This window comes from Helicoverpa armigera, chromosome 31 (genome assembly GCF_030705265.1).
Source record: "Helicoverpa armigera isolate CAAS_96S chromosome 31, ASM3070526v1, whole genome shotgun sequence".
NCBI lineage: Eukaryota > Metazoa > Arthropoda > Insecta > Lepidoptera > Noctuidae > Helicoverpa > Helicoverpa armigera.
Genome location: NC_087150.1, coordinates 2,283,337 through 2,291,250, shown reverse-complemented (window position 1 = coordinate 2,291,250; position 7,914 = coordinate 2,283,337). Strand labels below are relative to the sequence as shown.

The 7,914-nt window shown below is 37.6% G+C and overlaps 1 protein-coding gene across 1 annotated transcript in view; it reads left to right on the top strand.

The window, feature by feature from the left end:
* The first annotated feature begins 5,122 nt into the window (after positions 1-5,122).
* The window catches only part of LOC110382620 (uncharacterized), a 61,152-nt gene continuing 58,360 nt past the window's right edge, over positions 5,123-7,914 (top strand). Inside the window, exon 1 of the mRNA XM_064043337.1 lies at positions 5,123-5,379. The gene's annotated coding sequence lies outside the window, so the exon portion shown is untranslated. The remainder of the gene's footprint in view (positions 5,380-7,914) is intronic.

Here is a 7,914-nt window from a genome sequence, read left to right as displayed (position 1 = left end):
GACCCCCCCCCTGGGCCAGGTCCAGGACCTGGGTGGACCACTAATTGAAATAGTTAAACACGATGTTTTATGTGTTTATTCCATTAGGTATACATTTAGTAAGTATAAGATAACTTTTATTCCAAGTGAATACCTAGGTAGATAGATTTATTTATTTATTTAGTACACTATGGAGAACTTACAGCTAGATAGAGGTACAGTAGTTTTGCTGAAGAATTCGTGCTCGCAGCGCTCGCTCACTATTCTTTATTTACTCTTTATCTGTACCCAAAAGGTGGAAACAGGACCATGTTAAAAAGAATCCGCTGTCCGGGTTTTCTACATGCTGTAGAACTCTCATAAACCATTATCTATAGTAAGACAATTGAAATTTTCACAGAAAATGTTTTACTGTTGCCGCAATAAAAAATACAAATTACGCGCCCTTTTCTACGTACACAATACTTTTCAAAAGTTTACTTGTTATATAGCAAGAAAGTGCTTTCATCTACTTTAAGTCCTCGAACTGAATAAAAATTTTCGCGCTCGCTTCGCTCGCGCTTTTTTAACTTCACAACTGTACATAATGTCCCAGAAATTGCGTTCGCTCAGCTCGGGCCATTTTCTACATAAAAATATTTTTTTTTACCTTAGTCTTGACCTTGAATTAAAGAGCAGGTGAATGATGAATGTGACGTATAAGGAAGTTCAGGAGTTGGCGCTAGATAGGCGTAAATGGAAGCAGCTGCACCGACAAGAGCTGGGCTCTTAAATTGATGAAGAAGTCCTTGACCTGGATAAAAATTTTCGCGCTCGCTTCGCTCGCGCTTTTTTGTTTGTCACGTGTTTCACTCTGCTCGGGCCGTTTTCTACATGAACACACTTTTCTTAACGTTCGTAAAAATTTCGCGCTCGCTGCGCTCGCGCTTTTAATATTTATTGAACTGTATCTCCTTTTTGTATTATAACAAGTGTACGCTATTAATATTATTTATATAAAACCAAATGTCGTTAGCTTTAGCTTTATAATTAATATTTATAAATAAATAATTAATCTTTTTTGTGACTTGATCACGACTGTGTGACCCCTCCCTGGCACCGAAGCTGGATCCGCCCTTGCTCTTCTGCCAGCCGTCATCTCACAAGTAACATTCTTTCTAGCAATGTCAACTGTCACTCAAGCCAGCAATTGTTTCTCCGGTCGTCCCCTTCCACTATATCCATCCACATTCATGCTCATCGTAACATGATCCTCATTCCTCCGCATCCCATGACAGCTGATTTCTACATTCAACCATCATCCTCCGAGCCTTTTCCCAATCATGTTGGGGTCGGCTTCCAGTCTAACCGGATTCAGCTGAGTACCAGTGTTTTACAAGGAGCGACTACCTATCTGACCTCCTCAACCCAGTTACCCGGGCAACCCGATAACCATTGGTTAGACTGGTGTCAGACTTACTGGCTTAAACCCGTAACGACTGCCAAGGATGTTCAATGGCTGCCGGGACCTACAGTTTAACGTGCCATTCGAAACACAGTCAAACTTAGAAAAGTTGCATCGGTACTTGCCTGACCTGAAATCGAACCGCCCTCATACTCGAGTGGTTGGTTCTTCGCCCACTAGGCCACGACGACATTCAACCACCATTTCTTTTTAAAATATGTATTGCATGTAGTGTAAAAGGATACTCATAATTTTAAACCAAGTCACCGCATAATCAAACGATTTGCAAACCAATTAAAGTGCCTTGAATGATATCATTCTGTCAATGCCTTGAAGGAAGGAAGACATAAACATATGAATAATATTGTCGACTAGCTGTTTTCCCGCGGCTTCACCCGCGTTCCGTGAGTACTACTGCCCGTACCAGGATGAAATATAGCGTCGTAATCGGTCGCCTGGAATAGTGACTTCCGGCAGATTTTTGGATTGACCAATAGATGACGCTATGTGTCCGGAATAAATTTTATTTTTACATTTTTTTGTAATAAAAACTACCCTATGTCCTTTCTCAAGTTCCAAACTACCTCTTGTCTGCGTTAGGCGTAAAGAAGAGACATACAGACAGAAAGACAGACAGACAGAGTTAGGTACTTTCACATTTATAATATTAGTTAGGATGTTACTCGGGAAGAGTGGAGCTTGCCAACAGTGAAAGAATTTTTAAAATCGGTACTGCAGATTTTGAGTTGAACAAACAAAAATACAAACTTTTCCTCTTTATAATGTTAGTAAAGATATTAGCATGCAAATAACGATTCAATGTGACTGATTGATCATAAGGATAAGCTTTGTTTGGCGGTCAGTGAATGAGTGACCATAGGTCATGACGAGTTCCTCCATGTTTCGAGAGACACATTAAATTGGTGGGTCCCGGCTGTCATATGAACATCTTTGGCAGTCGCTACGGGTAGTCAGAAGCCAGGAAGTCTGACAACCAGTCTCACCAAGGAGTATTGGGTCGTTCGGGTAACTGGGTTGAGAAGGTCAGATTAGCAGTCGCTCCTTGTAAAACTCTGGTAGTCAACTGCATCTAGTTAGACTGGAAGCTAACCCCAACATAGCTGGGTTCTGGGAGCTTAGCCAACTGCGCAGGACATATTATAGCGCACAAGCTTTTGCTTGTACACAGATGCACTCACTATTCCTTCACTCTCATAGCGCGATGGGACGGCAATCCGACACCACCGGAGAGACATCAGGTACATAAGTATGGATCACGTGAGATAAAAAGTCTTTACAAAGGTATATCTTTAATCCAATAAATAGAGATATATATAAACGATCATATGTATTTACACGTGTCATTATCTGAAGTAGGTAGGTATAAGGAAAAACAGCGGTGTTTTGTGACTTTATCTATATATTGATAATCGTATCAGGTACAGTTAAACAAAGCTTGTTATAACTAGCCTAGGGGGCTAGACTGGGTGTCAACAGTCTCTAGGCACGTCCGATAAATCGGTGACCGATATTTTGCAGGAGAAAACAAGAACACTGTGTTCTACAAAAAGTTGGTCAGAAAAAAAGGCAGGTAGTCAGCAGACTCTCAACCCCTAGGGCTGAAGTTTATGTCAGGACTGCGGGATTGTTCGAAAGAGTTACCGAAGCCCTAGTACATAAAGGACTCCAGAAGAAATAAGGGCTACTACTTCTTCCAACATTCAAATAAGGCTGACAAATCAGCACTGTTGGAACGTCAAAAACAAAAGACAACCCCACACCCTTCACCACTTCCTATGTGTTGTGTTATTATTGGGAAGAAGAAGTGGTGCAACAAACTCCCCAGCAACACGTACCTATGTCTGTGTATAAAGTCGATGTGGGCCTTAGTAAAAGTTAATAAGAAGCTGTAGGTACTGTAGGTAACCATACCGAAGATCACAGCTACCAGTTACGACTGCTCCCAGTATTCTATCTGTTGTTTTCCTTTCTAGAGACCTCTGACATTATCACCATGTCAAATTCCTATAGATCTCTAGTTAGTAAAGTAACACACAGATAGAGTATTGAAACCGCCGTTAGTTAATAAATAACAATGTGATAAATAGGCCACCTTTCTGAAAATAATTGAAAATAAACAACAAGAGAATCAATTTCGACCATACACATACATACATAATTACATAGTACGTATAGAAATCAGTCTGCTTTGCTCAATATGCTCGTTTCTTTCTCACAACAGTTATCAGGCATATCGCTGTCTCCCTCTAATCGATGACGCATGACTATTTCAATAACAGGTACAATAATCTGCTGGTGTTGCCAGGTTATTGAGAATATGGCTAAAGAGGGGTAATGTAGTAAATGAATGGGTATTGTTTTTGTTTTTTTGGTAAAATAAATTTTAATGTTATAATTAGGTTATATCAACAGGTAATAATGTAATAATCAACATCCAACATAACAAATTCATGGTAGCCTAGCGGGTACAGCACCAATCTCTTTAATACGAGTGCGTGGGTCCAATTTCAGATCAGCTAAGTTTGTATGTACTTTCTAAATAACAATGTCTTGGTCACCAATGACTGATTAAAGGTGAAGTAAAAAGGGTCTGAAATGACCAACTCGCATAAACAGCTTCTATGCCGCTAATTAGAGAACAGCAGAAAAATCAAAAGTGTCTCGCGTGGATCTGTGCCACGGCATACAGGCAGTGTTGCCAACAGTTGTAGAAGCTTACCACCAGAGTCAACTTTTAAAACCACCAGAAAACCACTAGGTAACAAAAATTTATCCCACACTTAAAATCACCAAATTCACGACTAAAAAAATATTGTTTATATTTTATTGTAACCTAAAACAATTTAATCATCCAAAGATGTAACTCGGCAACGATAGAAAATTAAAACAGACAAAGCATTACATCTGTTTAGCAATTCATCCGACCCGATCCGAATCCTTCACAAATTATAATCGGCGTAGTAGTTTCACAAATTGTTTAGTTACGCATTTGACCAATGAATGAGTACTTAATATAATTATATAGTAGTCGTTCACCTTTTTGTTTTGTAGATGCTTTTTTGACATTCCGTGAGACTTCAAATCTCCATAGTAACTCCTTAAAGTTGTACCACGAAACTTACATTTCGCTACTTGACCCGCAGTACTTTCAACATTTCGCCACTAAATAGGGGACTTAAACCACCAGTATTAGTGGAAAATCCACTAAGTTGGCAACACTGCATACAGGGGGTTAAGCAAGTGTCTTTATTGACGCTCAATCATTTGTTTATATGAGAAGAGGCCTGTGCCGTACACAACGTAGTGTGCATAGGCCCTAAGAGACACGACACGAGAAGAAGGTACATAACGGGAAATATATGTTGATATTACTTCCTAGTTTTAAAAACACCTAATTTTCATGAAAGAAAAACAAACATCCATATACATACAAACTTTCGATAAAACATTATTTAATAATAGAATCATACAAGGTTATACACATATTAACATAAAACTTAAAAGAAACGTATTTATGTATACAGCTGAAAACAATAATTATTATTATAAAATGGCATCAAAATTACAAATATAATACAATTTTTCTATTCAATGTACCTATGCAATTAACGATCAAAACAAAACAAAACAAAACACTTAAAATTTAACAGGGCAAATTTTATTTCAAACTCTAGCAACTCCAATCAGGTAGGCATGCTCATCCAATCACCACTTCAACTCGTGCGCAGTTACGAACATACGTCTGTAGACGAACCGCGTGAGTGTGTACAATAAAAACAAACTAATTCTTGGAAAACCGCGCCTTTATCGATAGTTTCCGTCCTGTATTTCGGACTAAACAGTGCTGTGTCTAGATCTGTGTGTTTGTGAACTGTGTGAATATAATAAAACTACTGGATTTTTTTGCATTCAATATCGGCGCTTGCAAATCTGAGGTGAGTGCCCCACATACATAGGCCTTCACTTTTTATTTGCAATTTTAAGTTGTAGAGAACGTACTTAGCGGAACGGATCGTTGCTTGGTTACTAAAAAAAAAAACAAAGAAGCGTCAGAATTGAGAATTTAAAAATAGAATGTTGTGTCAAGTTGGCGGGGAAAGGTGCTTATCCATACAAGTTCTGAGAATTATATAAAACCTACTTAGTGCGGATTTCAATAAGCAATCTATCCTCTGTTTTGTGTTTCAAGATTGAAATTTGACTGGTAAGAAGCGAATGTCAAAATTCTATCTGTAATCACAGAACGGATTGGTTATTGAAATCAGTAGAACGTTTCTCTTGCCCTGTTGCCAAGTTAGTGCTTTCACTGCCTTGTAAATGTTTGTGATGTAAGTTAAAGCCTCAAATATATAGGTATTTGAGCTGTAGGAAATGTATAGATATGCTAAGAGTTGATAACAACTTTCATAACTTGATTACTTGCAAAAATGATTCAGTTTGATGCCAAAACACAAGTAAGTTTACTGTAGGGGGAAGCTAAATTAAATATTATTTCTTTAATATTAAAAGATTGAATGGCTGGAAATTCCCAGCTGTCAGATGAACATCTTTGGCAGTCCTGCGGGTATTGGGTTGCCCAGGTAACTGGTTTGAGGAGGTCAGGAAGGCGGTCACTTCTTGTAAAACACTGATAGGACTCGACTACATTAGTTTTGACTGGAAGCCAACCTCTACATAGTTGGGAAAAGGCTAGGCAGATGATGTTGAATATAAAAATACTGTTTTTTGTAGCCTGTAGGCTAAAAGCTCTTGAAAGTACTTGAAACTGTCAAAACACTGCATAAATTCTATTTGCTTTGGCTAGAAACTTTTTACACCAAACTATTTCTAAACTTAGGTCTCGTACCTAAGTTTAGAAATAGTTTGGCCAATGGCCGGCCGTGACTATGAAAAGTCAAATACTACTATTTTATGTATATTTATTTTTCACATGATTCAATATTATGTTTAAAGTAATATTTTTTACTGTATAATACAATATGCAAATTAATAACATTATGAATAAAAAAATTAAAAGAATTTGTTTTATAATGTTAACCATAATTAAGTATGTTACATTCATAGACTTAGAACCCTGCTGCCTTTTGATAGATTAGCAATGCATGACAGATAACTATTATGTACTAGATACTAGCCATTTTACCATGGTTTCACCTGCGTCCTGTGGGAACTACTGCCTGTACCGGGATAAAATATAGCCTATATTACTCGGGAAGAGCTTTTGAGTGTAGCTTTTCAACAGTGAAGAAATATTTCAAGGATACAAACAAAAAATGATTCCTCTTTATTTGTCTTAGTCACTGTATACATAGGTTATCTAGCATCCCCAACCTTTTAACTTGTAAACTGTTCATAGTATGTAATAAACAAAAGATAAGCTTGCGTGTAGGTTTTAATATTGTACTAGACTTCTGTCACGTTTGCGTAGACTGAAATGTATAAAAAGGTTAAATAACAACACTAAATTGAAACAGGTTAAGTCACTAATCTCCATACTACATGATGATAAAAAAGTTATGTATTTAAAAACAAAAAAACCCGCCTGCAAGAAAGATCTCAATAAGGTAACTAAAAAGGCATAAACAAGTTAAATAATCACATTTTGGGGAATTAAGGGTATTGGGTTGCCCAGGTAACTGGGTTGAAGCGGTCAGATAGGGCAGTCGCTCCTTGTAAAGCACTGGTACTCAGCTACATCCGGTTAGACTGGAAGCCGACCCCAACATAGTTGGGAAAAAGGCTCAGAGGATGAATATTTGTTAGGAATCTAGGTGGATTCATGTTGATGTTAGGGTTCCGTTCCCAATATCCTATCTATCTATCTGTTTTGCTTACTACAGATAGGAATTTGACATTACTATTATGAGACTAATGTCATAGTATAGAGATACTATGCTTATAGCAATGTGGAGTTAGTCGCTGTGGAAAAGAGACAGAGATATCAACAAAAATGAGTAAGATGTGCGAGTTAACAAAAAATGGCGCCAAAAATATTGATGACGGCGTTTAGATTGCAATGTTAAGTATTCTATGAAGGTAGTGTTTTCCTTGTAGTAGGTATGACCGAATTATTATAATGTTTGAACGGATGAACACATGCCATGTATCCATATCTAGTACAGTAGGTATAAAGTGCCCAAACTTCACGATAATCGGCATGGTACGCTACAACTTCTACCCAGCGATTGTCATTTGAATTTAACCCTCAAAAACGTATCTCATATAAACCATATTACAACGTCTATGTAAAAAGCCAACGGCGTGGTGACAGCTATTTTGCCGTTCATATATGCCATGGCTTTAGAACATCTTTTATGGGGTACTTCCAGCCAAAAAAAAGAAGTTTTTTCACCTGAAATCGAAAACAAACAAAATAACACCTTTCGTCATTAAAGTCAATCTATCAGCTGTCAAATCGAAAATAAAATCAAGATGGCGCCGTTTGTTTTTGTTATTTGACCCTGTTATTT